This window comes from Camelus dromedarius, chromosome 13 (genome assembly GCF_036321535.1).
Source record: "Camelus dromedarius isolate mCamDro1 chromosome 13, mCamDro1.pat, whole genome shotgun sequence".
Lineage (NCBI taxonomy): Eukaryota > Metazoa > Chordata > Mammalia > Artiodactyla > Camelidae > Camelus > Camelus dromedarius.
Window position 1 is genome coordinate 40,469,868 of NC_087448.1, and position 17,610 is coordinate 40,487,477.

Consider the following 17,610-nt stretch of genomic DNA (forward strand, 5'->3'; position numbering starts at 1 on the left):
AACAACCTTATAAAATAGACAGGATATAAGTAATACAGCTAGTAACGTTAATAAAGTCACGATTAAGAATTTAATAGTCAAGAAGTTATATTTTTGGGTTAAAATTTTTCTTGTGTTTCTGACTGAGTTTGAGTGATCTTACAAGAAAGTTCGTATTTATGGTCAGGCTTCGAGCAGGTATTAATTGGCCAGGTGAGGTCTCCCACCTTGTAAGATCAACAGTGGCCTAAACAGAACTATAATTTCCTTTTTAGAATAACGTTTCTGAGGGCTATCTAGTTAGAGCCTTGGAGTAGGGAAACCCACCAAGGTAACACAGAAGTACTAGACATAGGTAATTTACCATAAACTTAACAATTGGAGTAGTTCATAATCAAAGGTAGGAGAAATTATCAAAGTAATTGGTATACAGGCCTGGTCTGGTGTCTTGGGTCAGCTATCTACCTCATGTGTCATCGTCTTCTCATCCTGGCCTAGTAGATTTTCTCCATTTGAGCATTGTTTTAAGGTAAGCAGTGCTCTATAGGCCAGTGCACAGCAGGGGCTCTTTCTGATTGGAAATGAATCTGAAAGTCAGTTTCCTTCAGCTTTGGTGTGTATGGTCTAGTTAAGAGTACCTGATAGAGTCCTTCCATTCATGTTGGAGACAATTTTTTAAGTCATGCCTGTTCCAGTATGTATAATCCCCTGGCTGCAGGTCATGGGGCATTGGATCTTTACCCAAGGATATATTACTAAGCTTCAGAAAGAAACATACAGTGTCCTTTTAATAATTCAATTAAACTTTGCAGCAATGTAACATAACAGCAAGGAATGATCTGGGAAGTGTCTTACTAAATATAGACCTCAATTAACAAAATGAGAATTTAATATCCACTAAAATATAATCTTTTTCTCTCTAGAGTTCCCTCATTTTTATCAAATATAGTCAAATCAAGGTGAATTTGTTTACAAGTTAAGTCTGATTATTTGATCATATAGGCTCTTTTAAATTGGCTGTGTTGGAACTTTTAATAAGGACTTTTAAGCTAGAATGTTAATAAGGTTTTCTAAGGCCAGGAAAGCCCCGTCAAGGGCTTGTCATAGATTTCTGCCTAACAGATTTAGGTAAATTCTTTTCTTTTTGAAGTCCTTAAAATACCTTGAGGTTCCTATACCTGTTAGGAGATGACCTTCCTAATTTATCTCATAGAGCCACTGGGGACCTAAAAGATTTTAGTCTCTTAAGGGATCAGATAGAGAGAAAAGATAACTGTTCTAAGTCTGCTTACATAGGTATAATTTATCAAATTGACGTGAATCATATAACTAGTTTAAGGAGAAGAGTTTCTTTATGTCTGGTAAACAGGTTAAAAGCCAGTAGTATTTCAGACAAAATCAAAAATTGTAACCATATTCATCAGTTTACTCAGTCCCACGTAACTAATTCTTTTAATCAGAGTTTTCTTTAGACCTTTAAAATTTCTTACCCAGTTTATTTCAGTGTTATAGTTTGAAATTTATTAGAAATCAGTAAATCTCCTTGAAGAGAGTATTTTGCAAAATCATCAGAAGAAAACAATTACCTGCCTATAAATGACAACAGAATTAACAGCATGGTTAAACAACGTTACACTGTAATCTATAAAGAAACCTGGTCACAATAACCAGAATTATGACTGGTAACATTTCAGATATACCAGAATTTTAGGGAGTCCATATAATTTCTAGAATATCTATATTAATAATATTTTCTCATACAATATAACCTAGGAAGATTTATTATTCATTTGACAATACTTCCCATGTTAGTTAACATGCCAAATGAAACTTACTACTTTAAAATCTCTCTTTGAGATGTTTCAGGGACCCTTTGTAGCATCCCATAGTTAACTGGAGACTAAAAGAATTTTAATGAGAAATTGATATTTGGGGAGCTTGTTAAAAGTTTTCAAAACACTTGGTCAGATAAACGTATAGATCACTGTAAAGTAGTACTTACTCATTAACAAGAAAATATTTCAAAGGTAAAGGCACAACAGATCACTTAAGTCGCATAAGAAGCTTTACAATTTGTTACTGAAGGTGGATTAATATTTTAAGAAAATTTTGTCCCCTTAACAGAGAGAAAACCAAATCTAGTCTTGTACCAGCTTACTTCTAAGATTCATTTACTTTGCCCAAATTGATTCTAAACTTAGCCAATTCCGACCACGTAGAAAACTCTTTCCTCAGGGTTCCTCTTCCACAAGCCTTCCACAGCTTTCTATACTCGTATTAGTGTGTTCCTTATTTTTTCTTCCATTCAGAAGTAACCAGATTCAGGACAAAGTCACTATTTTTCATTAACAAAATATAATTCCATTCCTTATATCTTCCTTTACACATTTATCTTACCTTCCTAGGATACTGAGATCTTTCCCTTAATAATAGAGACTATTTCAGAGTGGCACCAAGCATTTATTAATATTTCTAAACACCTTTAGTTTCTCTGTAAGAGGAAGTCATATGTTAAGTAATTCATATTTCAATCTTATTTTATCTGAAAATGGCATAGCTATTAAATAAAATCCTATCATTTAACTTAATTTAGCACAACTCTAGAATTTAGATACCAAACATTTAGAGATTATCTTAAGCATACATTTTAAATGTATATTTTAAAAAATTTACCCAAAACTCTCATCTCATTTGCATTTAATTTACTTCAAATTTTATCACACCACATTACTATTATTTTTTTTTTGACAAATCTGCAACAGATATAACAGGATCTTATTTGACTTTCATTAAACCTAGGTACAGTAAAGGTATTATACTTAATATTGATGACTTTAAAGATGTCTATATTAATTAGAACATACTTAAACTAAGCAATACCAAGTGTTATCTTAATATTGAATATTTTCCAGTTCACGTAAACCTGAAGGTCAACTTAGTTTTTATTTTAAAAATAATTTGTCAGCTATTACTTTTTACGTCAATTAAGCAGAACTCTTTGACTTTGTTTTTTTTTTTTTTTTTTTTTTTTTTAGCAGTAGAAATATCTCACATCTATAATGTGTACTCAGGCTTATAAACATACAAAAGCTAGAGATCTCATAGCTTCACTTTAAAACTTACTTATAAGATAGGTATAATAATAGTTGGAGTAAGCTGAATTTGCTTGCTCAAATCACTAAGGCTTACTATTTATGAAAAAGACATTGAAGATTTCTTGACAAAGTCTGAAGGACCCATCGGAGTTCTGAGTTCTAAAATGCCAAAAATTTCTTTGGCCTTAAGTTTTATTTCATTGAGCTAATTAGGCTCAGTCCTAGGTCACTGTTTGCTGTATTTACATTTCTGATCTGCAAGACAATGGCAGACACTTACAGTTCCCCAGAGAACTGCTCTGTCACATAAGCCCAATTGTATCTCCTTATTTGGCTGTTTTGTATCAGTGAGAAGAGCTGTAAACAAAGAATTCCATTTTTTAAAACTTTAAGGTTCAATTTATCTTGTCTTCCAAAGCTTGCATAAGGCATTTAGTAAGGTCTCTTTTCCTTGAGTTATAAGTTAAACCCAGGGTAAACCTCTTATTATATTTTTCTATTAGCCACTGAATATTAGTTTTTAGTTTTACATTATATTGGATGGCTCATGTAACTCTATTGGTTTCCTTTATTTTGTTCAATTAATATTTTCTGAGGGACAGAAATGTGCCCAGCCTTGTAATACCAAGAAGGGGAAGCGTTTTTCCATTGAAACATATCTATCCCACAACATAATTAAGCAAAAAGTTTATATAAAGCCCATTTAAACATGCCAATTTTACAAACTTTTATCTCAATTTTATTAACTCTTATACCTTTAATTTTAATATTTATTAATTTAATCAGTAATTTTTATTTCTAGAAGGAATGCCAGAAGCCTTTTTCTTCTTTTCTTTTCTTTCTTTTTTTTTTTTTTTCACTGTATCTAATTTTATAGAAAAGTCTCTGGGATCCCCAAGTTTGAGCCAAAGAACTTAGGCACTTCTCAACTTTTAATTTGATTAATTGGTCTGTTGCCCCAGTCATTGATCAAATATCACAGTCTACATATATTATATATATATATATATATTTCTATCCCTATAAATACATACATTTTAAACTGGGGTAAATAAAACGGACTTGTTTGAACTTTAATTTTGGGGGGCAGTAGGTGATCTGTTTGGCAATTTTTTTTTTTAACTTTACGTAGTGTAGTATCAAAACCTTGTCTCTAAATCCAAAAATGTCTATTTTATTTATCTCATTCAAAATAACCATCAAAAAAATTTACTCATTTGGGATAAGCCCCTTATCTTTTTTTTTTTTTCCGTTAAGAAAAAAATCTTTTGACATTTTTACATTCCTTTTTCCAGTTACTCAACCTAATTAACATTAATTATTCTAAGATTTTATTAACATCTCTAAAACCATTAATGGGAAAGGAAAAACATAAATGTAGCTTTTCAAACCAGTTTTTTAAAAATAAGTTCTTAGATTAACCATTAGATATATTTTCTACCTTTAAACTTGATTTTAATAGGTACCAATAAAACGGCTGTTTATAATGAGAGCTCTTTCAACTTTCACCAATTTAAAAGTTTTTCCAAATTAAAGGATCCATCACATGGTCATCAATTTATATATATATAGTGATTTTAAACGAATAAGATGAAGAGGCTTTTCCAAATGAGAGTGGGGGTGCTGCTTAAATAAAATTCAAAAGTTTACTCTCCAAAAGGTAAAGCAATTCATGGTCCAGACTGATGCAACAAAGGTTAAGATGGCAAAATGCCTGAAAATTGGTACAAAGGATTGTTGAGAATCCCAATTTATTTGCGTGGCCAACATATGTACACAATACTTGTACCTTTTGCATGGCAGACTCCAAATTTTCCATTAAAAACAAAAAGGAAACACATATATACATACATACACACACATAAAACACCCAGAGAAAGATAAAACGTTTATATTTCAAGGACAAAGTAAGAGAAATCCAAGTTCCCCCTAAAAGGGTTTTGGTTTTTATAAGTCCAGAATTCCAAAAAATGTTTTTATCAGGCCTGGTTAGTTACTTTAAGAGTGAGATTTTTTTTTAATTCCCAATTAAATTTGTAAGTTTTGTATGTATATAAACCTGGCTGGGGTATTAGTTGGAGGCTGGCAATCTGTCATTTCTTTTTCTTTTTTTCCTTTTCTTTCTTCCTTTCTTTCTTTCTTTCTTTTTTTTTTTTTTTTTTTTTTTGAAAGTTCTATTCCCCATTCTAAGGTAGGGTTGTCAGAATAAAATTGCTAGTAGGTTTTCCCACAGGGACAACTCTATGGCATGAAGTCTTTGCCTATACCACTCCTGCAAGTTTCTCAGTCATCCGAGAAAGCTGTTACCAGCCAGGAAGAGGGTCCCATTTTTGGAGTTGAAAGGTTCCTCATAAGAATTTTACTTTTATTCTGAAAAATTCAATGGAGGTAACCAAATTGAGGAAAACATTAGACCAGCCTCTTACCTAACCACTCAGTCCTGACCCCAGTGTCTTTCATCATGGACCCACTCAGGATGTCTCCACTGGGTATTTTCCTGGTATCTTTCAACCAGCCCCACCTTGGACGTCTCCTAAAGGTGGGTGTTTCCCGTTATCTTTCAACCAGGCCCCACCCAGTATGTCTCCACTGGGTGGGTTATTCCCCCCAGTATCTTTCAACTGGAGGGCCAGGTACCTGGATACACCGCCAAATAAAACTCAGGATTATCACCCAATATGGGAGATCCGAGAACCAGGAGAGACTCACCCAAATTCATCTGGACTCCCCGAGGAGGTGGATGGGCACAAAGGGCCACTGCTGGTACCAAGGCTCCGGTTACTCGAATAGTTCAGGTGGAGAAAGTCTGCTCTGGGTCCCTTCATGGTGTCCAAAACTGTTGACTGAAATACATGTGCAGCCTAAAAGTTAAGAGTTATGTTTATTTGGCGGGAGGACTCGAGCCGGGATGACAGCCTCTCAGATCGCTCTGAGGGACTGCTCAGAAGAGGTTGGGGAGGAGCTAGGATATATAGGAGCTTTACAAGAAAGACCAGGTAGATGGAACAATAAAACATTGTTATCTAAAGAAAGCCAGGTATGTCAAGTTAAAGAGCTTAGTGATTTTCTATGTATCATTTGGGCTCACTGGATTCATTCTTTAGACAAGCACCTAGCTATCTAGGGCAAGTATCCTGTCTTTTCTTATTCTCATTCTGTTCAGAGGGCACTGTTGTGAGTGGCTGTAGAGGCTGGTCTTCAGGCCTGTCCTCGCTGGGGGATGGCGGCAGCCGCTGATGACTTGGTTTCAGCATTCTTTGTTTACTGACATGGTTGCAGTATTTTCATTCACATTGCAGTATTTTCATTCACAGGCTGATTGTGGATAATCTGGAAACTTGGAAAGGAACCGAGATGGAATTACTGCAGGTACCTTCTACTTTAATATTCCATGTGCAAACATAAACACTGATGAAGCATACATTTGAATTTGGTGGTGTAGGGAAGGGTTTCTGCACATTACAGGAGAAGGCAAGGCAGAATTCCTCTACTTTGTTGGCAGGGATGTGGGTCCACCTGTCTTTTCTGTAGCGGTTTCTGAGAGCAGTTTATGGTAATTAACCAACATTGACAAACGGTGGCACACATTGCATTTAAGAGCTGGCCTGTGCAAACTTGTGTATTGGACAGGTGGATTGGAGAGAGATGTAGCCCAGGCCTGGGCTCAGATACAGGTTTAAATAGCCATTTCCTCACCAAAGGGCCTTGGACTAGAGTGCAACCTCCCTTAATCTGTTGGTGAATCTGTGAAATGTGCATTATAATATTCGTTTCTTCCTGGGTTTGTTGTAAGTTGTAAACAGTATTATAACACTCATGAAACACTTAACAAACAGGCACTTAGCTGTGTTCACTGTGTCTGTCAGCCCCGCTTAGCGTGTGTCACAGCCGTAATGGCAGCATGTGCCTTTTGAGGACGCATTGGTAGCCCCTTGAATAAGTTGTGAATTTGGTGATTTCCTTTAATCCTTGAAACTCTATGCCATGGGCAGTTATTTTCATGGACAGATGAGGAATCTTAGGGTAAAGAAGACTGTGTAATTTGCCCAAAGTCAGACCATAATTTTGGGTGCAGGGGCCTCGGTTCAGCATGAGCCCCTGGGGCTTCTGGCCTCTCCGTTCAGCCCCAGAGCCAGACGTGGGGTCGCCTGTCTCCCAGCCCAGAATATCCAGTAGGCAGCAACACAAACCTGGACCTGTGCTGCTTAAGCAAAACTCCGGAGGGGAGGCAGGTACTAAAGGGATAAATGTAAAAACAGACGACTGCAAACTGTGATCAGCTCTGAGAAGGAAAGGAACACGCCTCGCCGGGCAGAGCTGGGAGCTTTCCCTTCGGGGCTGCTCTGGGGGCGTTCATCTCAGCTAAACAAACTCCGGTCCTGCACCAAAGCGGGAAGGCAGGGCGCGTGTGACCAGGTTGACTTGGCCTCGTTGATCATACTCATTTCCCATTCAGTGGCAGCTGTCACGGGCACTTACCTAGTAAACAGATGTCGGCCATAATCATCACGCACTTTGCTTGGTAGTTTTATTGGCCTCACATTTGAGATGAGGTAATTGAAGCTGGGGAGTTTGTTGCATGCCCGTGACTACCTTGGAAATACCCCCACTGGTCTTTCAACCTAGACTGGTGTGGCTGTCATGTCCCAGTCCTGTGAATGGCATCGTGTTGCTTCTCCCAAGCGGCCCAAATGACTGACATTGATTTTTCTTAATTCGTAGGAAATGGTATGTGACAATAAGAGAAAAAGGTAGTCAGAAATTGTTTGGAAAAGTAGAACAAAATCCAATTCTTCCCCAGCTGGGGAAGCGTACCCAGTGTCACTCACCCTACTCACTGCCTGGCACCTCCTCCCTGCCGACTCCACGTTCAGAAGCCACTCTGAGCCTTTGAAGAACATTTTGCCTCATGACACTGTTGACTAGGACCTGCGGCCTCTCTGTCCCTGGTTAACTCTCTCTTCAAAGCCATTTAAATTTTATGCAGGCTCCTCAGCTCAGATGTAAGAGTAGCCTCTTTAAACTTCTTCATGCAGCTCCTTAGTGAAGATCTTGAGAAGGAAAACTAGCCAAAACCTGGGAGGTATGCACACAGAGACTGCAACCTCAGCACTTTGTGAAGTTCAGAATCAGAGGGGTGGGAGTCTCAGGAAAGGCTTTTTAAGGTAGAAAGGGGAAAGTGAAAGGACGCAGGCTGTGTGAGACTGAAACATCTCAGTCCCAGCTAGCAAGGCAGCTGAGTTCAGGATGGTATGTGGGGAGTACAGAGTTCTCACAAAGAAAGAATTGGTGGGGTGCGAGGGAGGACAGATAGATTCTTTACTAGGGAAGGAAAAAGGGCGCTGAAAACTTCCTGGTTGAATAAGAGGACTGTGACATGATGTGCTTGTATTTTGGAGAGAAGGATTTTGTGGGGACAGGCCTAGGAAAACGCTGTCTGGCTAGGGAGTCAGCACAACTGGGAACCACAGAGAACAGGGCCGACCTCAGGGCCCCTGCTGGGGGAGGGGCTGCCCGCCATTTTGAGCCCTGGGGGCTGCTTCTGTACCTTAGCTGGGGCCTCAGAACTCCCTTCATATCCCAGTCCTGTTGATACAAGAAAACAGATGTGGGGCAGGAGAAGGGCTGTGTCTCAGGCTTTGGTTGAGCCCCTGGATTGTGCCCCACCAGACGTGGGTCCTGGGCTTCATGCAGGAAAGATTTCAAGAGCAAGCCAGTGTTGAGTAAAGGTAGATTTATTCACAGAGACACTTTGAAAGGCAAGAGAAAGGCCACGAGGTGTGGGGTTTGGGTGCTCAGATTAAAAGTATGTACACACTCCACAGACAGAGTGTGGGCTTTCTCCGAAGAGGGAGAGAGAGTGGTGACCGAGAGGTGGCGCTGTGTTGCTCGTTTTCTTGGGCTTGGTTGTTTCATATGCTAATAAGTAGACTGAGCAGCCTAAGGGCAAGGGGCTGGGATTCCCAGGGAGTTGGCCATTTCCCACCCTGTGACCTTTTGTGGCTAGCCTTGGGATAGCCATGGTGCCTTGGGACATGTTATTCACCATGTTACTATTACAATGGGTGTATAATGAAGCTCAAGCTCTGCTAGAAGTTATATCTCTTCATCCTGAGCCTCAAGGCCTATTGGGGTTGAATCCTTCACCATTTTGATGTTAATTGTTGTGGCCTTCCTTGAATGACTGTGCTCTGCCCCTTTCCATCCTGTCTCACTGTGATGATAGGGAGAGAACAAAGGCCCGGCCCTGGCTGTGCTCCTGCATTTAACAGGGGGAGGGGTGGTGTGGGCTGAGGATGACTCTGAGTGGTGGGAAAGGTGTTTCAGATTTTCCCACGTGGGACATGGGGACGTGCCAGCAGCCACTGCAGATTTATCTCACGGGCATTATCGCTTGTGTCACTCAAATTTTTCAATTTTTCTTTTTTTCAAGTATTTAATCTAAATTTAATATCAGGTTTTTTTATTAAAGAAATTTCTCTTTTTCTTTTCTTTGGGGCTCTTTAGGAAGTAGGTAATTAGGTGTATTTATCTGTTCGTGGAGGCCTTGGCACTTGAACCCAGGACCCCGTGCACGCTAAGCACACGCTCTACCGCTGAGCTGTAAGACCCGCCCCATCATCTTTTACTTTTTGCTTTAGCTGCCAAGAATCTTACAGCTGAATTTCTAGTCGGCCATTAACACTTACCCTAACTTCATGGCATTCATTTTTATGATTTTACCTTCCCCTGGTTTCATTTAATTATTCAATCTCCATTTTCTCTTCACTCTAACTTTTGTCTTTTTGTTGTTATGGTTGTTAAGCTGTGTTTAAAAAAATTGTTTAATTTCTCTTTTAGCAGGAGGCTGAAAGTAAATAAATATGTAAACAAACTTATCACACTTAAATATTTTATACTTTCTAAGCTGTTTAGTAGTTACTTAAAAACCGAATTGAATACTAAAGTGATAAAATTTTTAAATTATTTTTTAATTTTTTATAAAGGTATAGCTGATTTACAGTATGATATAAGTTTCAGGTGTACAATAGTTGCACAATTTTATTTTTATGTTCCATTTATAGTTATTGTAAAACATTGGCTCTATTCCTTGTGTTGTAAGATACATCCCTGTAGCGTGTTTATGTTAGATGGAGCAGTTTCTATAAGAAAGTTGGGTAACGCAGAGTCTGGGGAGTGGCTCTGTCTAACCCATGTTCATGGTCACCCTTCCTGTCAGAGCCCAGGCCCTCACTCCTCTCTGCAGGGGAGCGAGTGGAGGCAGCCCTCATCAGCGCTGGCACCAACCTCTGAGTGGCAGTGACAACAGTGACTGTCTGTGGACATGCAAATTGTTGTTCCAGGAGCTTTACATGCATTTCTGCATTTAATAATTAAAGCCCTCCTGTGAGGAATCATTTTATGTTTTTAATGAATAATACATTTTATTTAGATTTTGATAGACTTCAAACCTCCAGAAAATGTACTGGAATAGTACAATAAACGCTTAGAAACAGTTCACCTAAAAGGGCACTATTTGCCCTTTTGTGTCTGGCTTATTTTAGTATAAACCTTCAAGGTCCATCCATGTTGTAGCCTCAATCAGTTCTTTATTCTTTTGGTTTGATAATATCTCTTTTCTTTTTTTCGTTTTTTGTCTATTTAAAAATATTTTCATTGAATTCTAGTCAGTTTATAATGTTGCATCAGTTTCTTGTACAGCACAACACTTCATTTATATAGGAACATACCTGTATTCATTTTCATATTCTTTTTCAACATAAGTTACTATAAGATACTAAATATATTCTCCTGTGCTATCCAGTATAAACTTGCTGTTTACTCTATACATAGTCAGTACCTGCAAATCTTGAACTCCCAATTTATTCCTTCCCACACCCTCTCCCCTCTGGTAACCATAGTTTGCTTTCTATGTCTCTGTGTCTGTTTCTGTTCTGTAGATAAGTTTATCTTTTTGTTTGTTTGCTTTTTCTTTTTTTGTTTCTTTTTTTTTTTTTTTTTTAGATTCCACATGTGAGCGATCTCATATGGTATTTTTCTCTCTCTTTCTGGGTTACTTCACTTTGAATGACATTCTCCAGGTCCATTCATGTTGCTACAAATGGCATTATTTTATTATTCTTTTATGGGTGAATAGTAGTCTATTGTACAAATATACTACAACCTCTTTATCCAGTCATCTGTCAGTGGACATTTTGGTTGTTTCCATGTCTTGCTATTGTAAATAGTGCTGCTGTGAACATTGGGGTGTAGGTGTCTTTTTGAATTAGGGTTCCTTCTGGATATGTGCCTAGGAGTGGGATTGCTGGGTCATATGGGAGGTCAATTTTTTGTCTTTTGAGGAACCTCTATGCTGTTTTCCACAATGGCTCCACCAAACTGCATTCCCACCACAGTGTAGGAGGGTTCCCTATTCTCCACAGCCTCTCCAGCATTTATTGTTTGTGAACTTCTGAATGATGGCTATTCGGACTGGCGAGATGTGATATTTGATTGCAGTTTTGATTTGCATTTCTCTGATAATGATATTGAGCATTTTTTCATGTGCCTATCGGCCGTTTGTATGTCTTCATTGGAGAAAAGTTTCTTTAGGTCTTCTGCCCATTTTTGGATTGAGTTGTTTGTTTTTCTTTCTTATGAAGTGTAAAAGCTGTTTATATATTCTGGGAATTAAGCCCTTGTCAGTCTCATTTATTGCAAATATTTTCTCCCATTCCATAGGTTGTCTTTTTGTTTTGCTTACAGTTTCCTTTGCTGTGAAAAAGCTTGTAAGTTTAATTACATCCCACTTGTATATTTTTGCTTGTATTTCTATTGCTTGAGTAGACTGCTCTAGGAGAACATTGCTGAGATGTATGTCAGATGTTTTCCCTATGTTTTTTCTAAGAGGTTTATAGTGTCTTGTCTACATGTTTAAGTCTTTAAGCCACTTTTAATTTATTTTTGTGTGTGCTGTGAGGGAGTAGTCTAACTTCATTGATTTACATGCAGCTGTCCAGTTTTCCCTACACCATTTTCTGAAGAGGCTGTCTTTACTCCATTGTATGTTCTCACCTCCTTTGTCAAAGATTCAATGACCAAAAGTTTGTGGGACTATTCTTGGTAATTTTGTTTATCCGTTCATTGATGGATGGATATTTTTTGTAACCTTTGGCTACTCTGAATGATACTGCTATGAATATTGATGTGCAAGTTTTTGTGAGAATGTTTTCATTCTGTTGGCTCTACAGTTGGCCCGCCATATCTGTAGTTTCCACTTCATGGATCCAGATGGCTGATTGTAAAGGGACTCGAACATCCTTGGATTATGGAATCCAGGATGGGGGTTTCCTGAAACCAACCCCCCGAGGATACTAAGGGATGACTCTACATGTAGGAGTGAAACTGCTGTGCCATATAACTCTAACCTTTTGAGGAAACAACAGACTTCTCCAAAGAAGCTGCACCATTGTCCCTTTCCACTGGCCGCATATGAGGTATCTCTGCCTCCTGAACAACACTTGTTATTGTGCATGTTTTGATTATAACCATCCTGGTGGGTGTAAAATGAGATCTCATTTTGATTTTGATTTGGCTAGTGATGCTGAGCTTCTTTTCATATGCTTATTGGCCACTTGTGTATTTTTTTAAATCCTTGGAAAATTTAAAAATTGAGTCGATTTTCTTTGTATTGTTCAGGTGTAAGCATTTGTTATATATCCTGAATACTAGTCTCTTATTAGATACATGCTTTGTAAAATTTTTCTCCTATTCTGCAGATTGTCCTTTCACTTTATTTTTTTAAACATTAAAACAATTTCTTTATAGGGGAGGTAATTAGATGGATTGATTTATTTTATTTTTCTTGCTAAGCACGCACTGTATCAGTTGAGATACCCCCTTCCCCTGTCATTTCACTTTCTTGATGATGTCCTCTGTAACAAAGTTTTTAATTTTGATGAAGTCCAGTTTGTCTGCTTTTTTCTTCTATCACTTGTGCTCTTCGTATTGTATCTAGGAAACCAAAGCCTATCCTAGGACCACAAAGATTTATACTGTGTCTTCTTTTAGAAAGTTTATAGGTTTAGTATTTACGTTTCTGTCTGTGATCCATTTTGAATTAATTTTTATTTATTATATAAAATATGGGGGTCCAGATTCCAGATTCATTTTTTGCCTGCAGATACCCAGCTTTCCCTGCACCACTTGTTGAATAGACTATTCTTTCAATGGAGTGTTGTTGGCACCCTTGTGGAAAACTGACTGTAAATGTAAGTTTTTCCCCCTGGGATTTTATTGTGTCTCATAGATTTATTTATCCAAACTTATGCCAGTACCATACTAACTTAGTACTATAGCTTTTTAGTACCCTTTAAAGTGAGTCCTCCCACTTTGCTCTGCTTCGTCAAGATTGCTTTGGCTGTCCTGGGCCTCTTGCACTTCCATATGAATTTTGGGATAAGTTTTTCACTTTTTGCAAAGAAGTCAGCTGGAATTTTGATAGGGATTCCACTGAATTTGTAAATCACTTTAGGGAGTCTTAACATTTTTAACAATATTGTCTACCATTCCATCAACATGGGATGTCTTCCATATATGTAGATCTTTTAAATTTTTTTGGTGATACTTCAAAATATTCAATGTACAAATCTTGTAAATTTTTGTTAAATGTATCTCTCATTTTATTTTTAATGCTGTTGTAAATGGAAAGGCTGAGCTTCTTGAGGGTAGGACTATATATCATTTTGTTTATTTCTAGGATTTCTACACAGAAAATACCCTAGGTTTATATTTGCTACATAAATCTATCCACAACTCTTCCCACCCCCGTGTTATAAGAAACAAAGACCCACGTTAAGCTACCTGAACACATATGTGGAAGTGAGAAATGAGACCCTTGGGTGGGGCTTTGTGCAGATGATACTGAGAGCTTATTTAGGATGGCTTCATCTTAATTTCTTTGAAACAACACTTTCGGTGTAGTCAGATATATTAAGAACATGCCCTTTTGATGTGCAGAGGAGCTAAGACTATTATTTTCAAATAATTTCTAGAGAGAGTGTCGTACTTGAAATCTAATTTGCATCAATCTTTGAAGATTTATGTTTCAGGAGCTTTGACTAAAGAACACCTGTCTTTATTCATTAGTGACAATTAAATGCTCAAGCAACATGTAATAGTCTGAGAAACTGCCCCCGCCCCGAAGTGCTCGGTGGCTGCAGCTGTAACTGGAGTCAGCGCTTACCTTTCCCAGTACGCTTGTGCTGATCTGCCTAAAGCGGTTCGTCCAACAGTGTGTCTGTAGTCTGTTGGACATAGCCATAAAACATTGAGTTAAGGTTGCTGGAATGCATTATATTCTTATTAATATTAAGTAAGCACATATTGAGTGCTTACTGTATGTTGGGAATTGTCCCTCAGCCTCACATGAATATTATTTCTCTTAAAACCTCACATATTTCCTTGTTATTCTCACTTTACAGATAAGGATACTGAGAATTAAGTCTTCTCTCTTTTGGGTGGAGCTCATTATCAATGAAGGGAAGTTGTAAGGAAAAAGATATTGATTCATCCTGAGAAAACATTTTTCTGAGAGTCAGCAGTGAAGAGGGTGAACAGTAAAGAAGGTGATCATTGTTCGATTGAGACGAGCCCCGGGTTGTACGGAGTCAGCATCCTTGTCCTGGACACGGCCAGTGTAGAGCTGCGTGGTGGGTGAGGCGGCGCAGCGGCGCAGGGAACGCAGATGCCGGGCCGTTGGGCTGTGCTCAGGCCCGGTGGGGCTTTCTCCTAAGGGCAGTGGACCGTCATTGTCAGATTTTAAGTAGGGGAGTGGGGTGCTCTCGTAGATCACTTTTGTCTTGTAAAATGCTTAGAAACATTTAGAAGGCTCGGCAGGAGGTGATGTGATGAGTCAGATTAGGGTGGCTGCGAGGTGTAGGAGTGTAGAATTTTCAAGTGGCTTTCAGTCCCAGTTTTGTGGCTCAGTAGCCTTGTCACATTGGATGATGCACTCAAGGAAGAGAAACAATTTATCTAATCAATAAAAGCAGTGATGTACCGACCTCCCAGGACTGCTGTGGAGATCCAGTGAGATAACGTGTGCACAGCGTGCAGCATGGTCCCCAGCACAGAGTCAGTGCTGAGGGAGTGCCAGTGAGAACCTGGTAGGTGAGGTGTGGGTGGTGGGACTCGTTGACGGAGGAAATTGGGCCCTGAAGGAGGGGTCCAGTCACATCTGTGAGTGATGGGCCTGAGCTGGGAGAGGCAGAGAGACCTTGACCCCCGACCAGGGGCCCTGGGCAGGACGGCTATTAGAGGAGCACCGTGAAGTCAACTCTTTGCAGGTGGAGTTGGAGTTGCCCTTGAGACCACTAAGTGCAGTGTCACGAGATCAAAGAGGAGGTCTGGGCCCAGGCTGTGCATTTTCCTATAATCTTAATCCCTGAGGACGCCGAGGTATTGATCACTGAACCTGAAGACATACTTTACAGGACAAGTGAATAGTAGTATCATCTCTGTCATCAAAGCTCACGTCTCTTTATTCATCACCCACTTTGCTAATTGGGTACTTACAGAGCTCACTTCACCGCCCTCCCCTGGGATCAGGCTCCAAAGTAAAGAGCTGGTGAGCCTCCCTCCTTTCCAGAAGATGACACATTTTGCTGGTAGCCTTCTGTACCTCGCCAGACTTAGAATTTTAGTTTGTTGATTTAATTCTATTTTCTGTTAGCCATCTCCTTACAAGAGAGACCTTTTACTTCATGGTCATATTTCAATTAGCTGTTACTGAGAATTGCTGATCTGATACATAGAGTAAGTATTATATTAACCTTGTAGAGTATTTATCATTTTTCTGTCTTTGCCCTTTAATTTTCTATGCCCTTTCTCTATCCTATTTGGGGCCTTATTTTTTTTAATTAAAAGATGTCTGTTTGCAGTTAAGAAAACAAAAGAAAAAATACACATGATAGCTAAACTTAGAAAATACCTAGTGTGTTTTCTGTCTCGGCCATGGAGGGTTGTAGAAACTCGTGAAAACCTTCATTACACAAGTTTCTTAAAATGCTGATTAAGAAATAATACCTTCCTTCTTCATCTTTCAAGCTGCACAGCTAATTGTCAAGAAGGTGAGGGGAAATCCTCAGAAGCCCAGACAAACCAGAAAGCAGGGATTCTGGGTGATACATGAGCCTTAGAAGCCCTGGGGTGCCTGTTGGCTCCTGTACTGAGTTTCAGTTGCCTTGACAGTAGGGCAGGAGGTGAGCCCGAAGCCTCTCACACTGGGAGTTGGATGACTGATCATATGTAAGGCCAAGCCTATCCCGAGAAGCATGGTTTACTAAAGGGTGAACTAGGAAAAAAAAATTCCTCAAGGCAAGAAAGTAAGGAAAGTCAATTTTGTTGGAAGAGGGGAAAAATAACAAATCCAAAGTAAGGATATATTTTAAAGCTCTTCTGGCATGAGAGTGACCACAAACTCCTGGCAGAGAAGCACAGCTTCTCCTGGAATGAGAAGCTGTGGCTTGAATGAATCAGTGAGCAGCCATTCTGAAAAAGGCCTCCAGAGTCTTGTGGATCAAGATACTTGAAGGCAAACACCTCTCTTCCAAGGTCTGATTCAAATAACCGGAAATGTTTTAAAGGAAAGAAGCCATAATCATAGTTCTATTTATTAACATTACTATATGCTAGGAATTCAGAAGTGACTATGGAGTTGACTCCTCATTTCTGGTCCTTACTTTCTCTTTGGGGAGACAAACTGACATAGTTGGGGAGCTTGGTGGAGGGAGGTGTTAGTCTGTTGCAATTAGCCAGGAGAGGATATTAAGAAAGCAGTGAAGAGTGGGTGAACTTTTTAGCTGAGGACAGACAGTCTTGTTCAGTTGGCTTTTAATTGCAGGCTCAATGAGTAGTCACTGGAGGGAATAGATCTTAAGGAGGATGGACTTAGCTCAGGCCTCTTTAGAATGGACAAGTGAACCTGGAGAAAGACAGTCAAATCTGTGCAGACATTGAAGTTCACTTGAACGTGCTGTATCCCTGAGCCAAAGATCAGACAAGTAGAAAGCACTTCTTGAGGACAGAGGAGTGGTTTTTAAGGTTCTCCAAGAATGAATCCCAGGGAACCGAGATGGCCAGTTGTCAAACTGTGACTTTGCTCTTTGGACGGTGTACCCACCAAGGGTATTGGCCTTTTATAGGTTACCATTTCTCTTTAATACATGTCAGGTGATGAAGACGTGGGCACAAGTATTTGACACCTTGTCGAGGCGACTTTGGTTACCTGCCTAGAAGCACGGGCACAGCTACGGCTGTGTCATACATCTTGCCGCCCATCCTGTCCTCCAGCTCCGTGATCACGGCAGAATGGTTCCTTGTTGACATGTCCATCTCCTCTGTGGCATCATAACCCATAAAATGACCGGAGCGTATTAACTTGGCTTTGTTAACGTCAAACGAACAGATCAAATACGGAGTCAGATTTGTTCTTTCCTATTTCAGTAGTGCCATGGAGAAGGCAGTTTGGGCAGCTTTTTGTAGGGCCCTGGAGGCT

At 39.3% G+C, this 17,610-nt stretch overlaps 1 long non-coding RNA gene across 1 annotated transcript in view; it reads left to right on the plus strand.

Annotated features, from left to right (window-relative positions):
• Positions 1 to 15,912, plus strand: part of LOC135322773 (uncharacterized) — a 56,542-nt gene extending 40,630 nt beyond the window's left edge. Inside the window, exons 6-8 of the long non-coding RNA XR_010383608.1 lie at positions 12,305 to 12,550; positions 13,237 to 13,324; positions 14,537 to 15,912. This is a non-coding gene — a long non-coding RNA (uncharacterized LOC135322773). The remainder of the gene's footprint in view (positions 1 to 12,304; positions 12,551 to 13,236; positions 13,325 to 14,536) is intronic.
• The last annotated feature ends 1,698 nt before the right edge of the window (positions 15,913 to 17,610 follow it).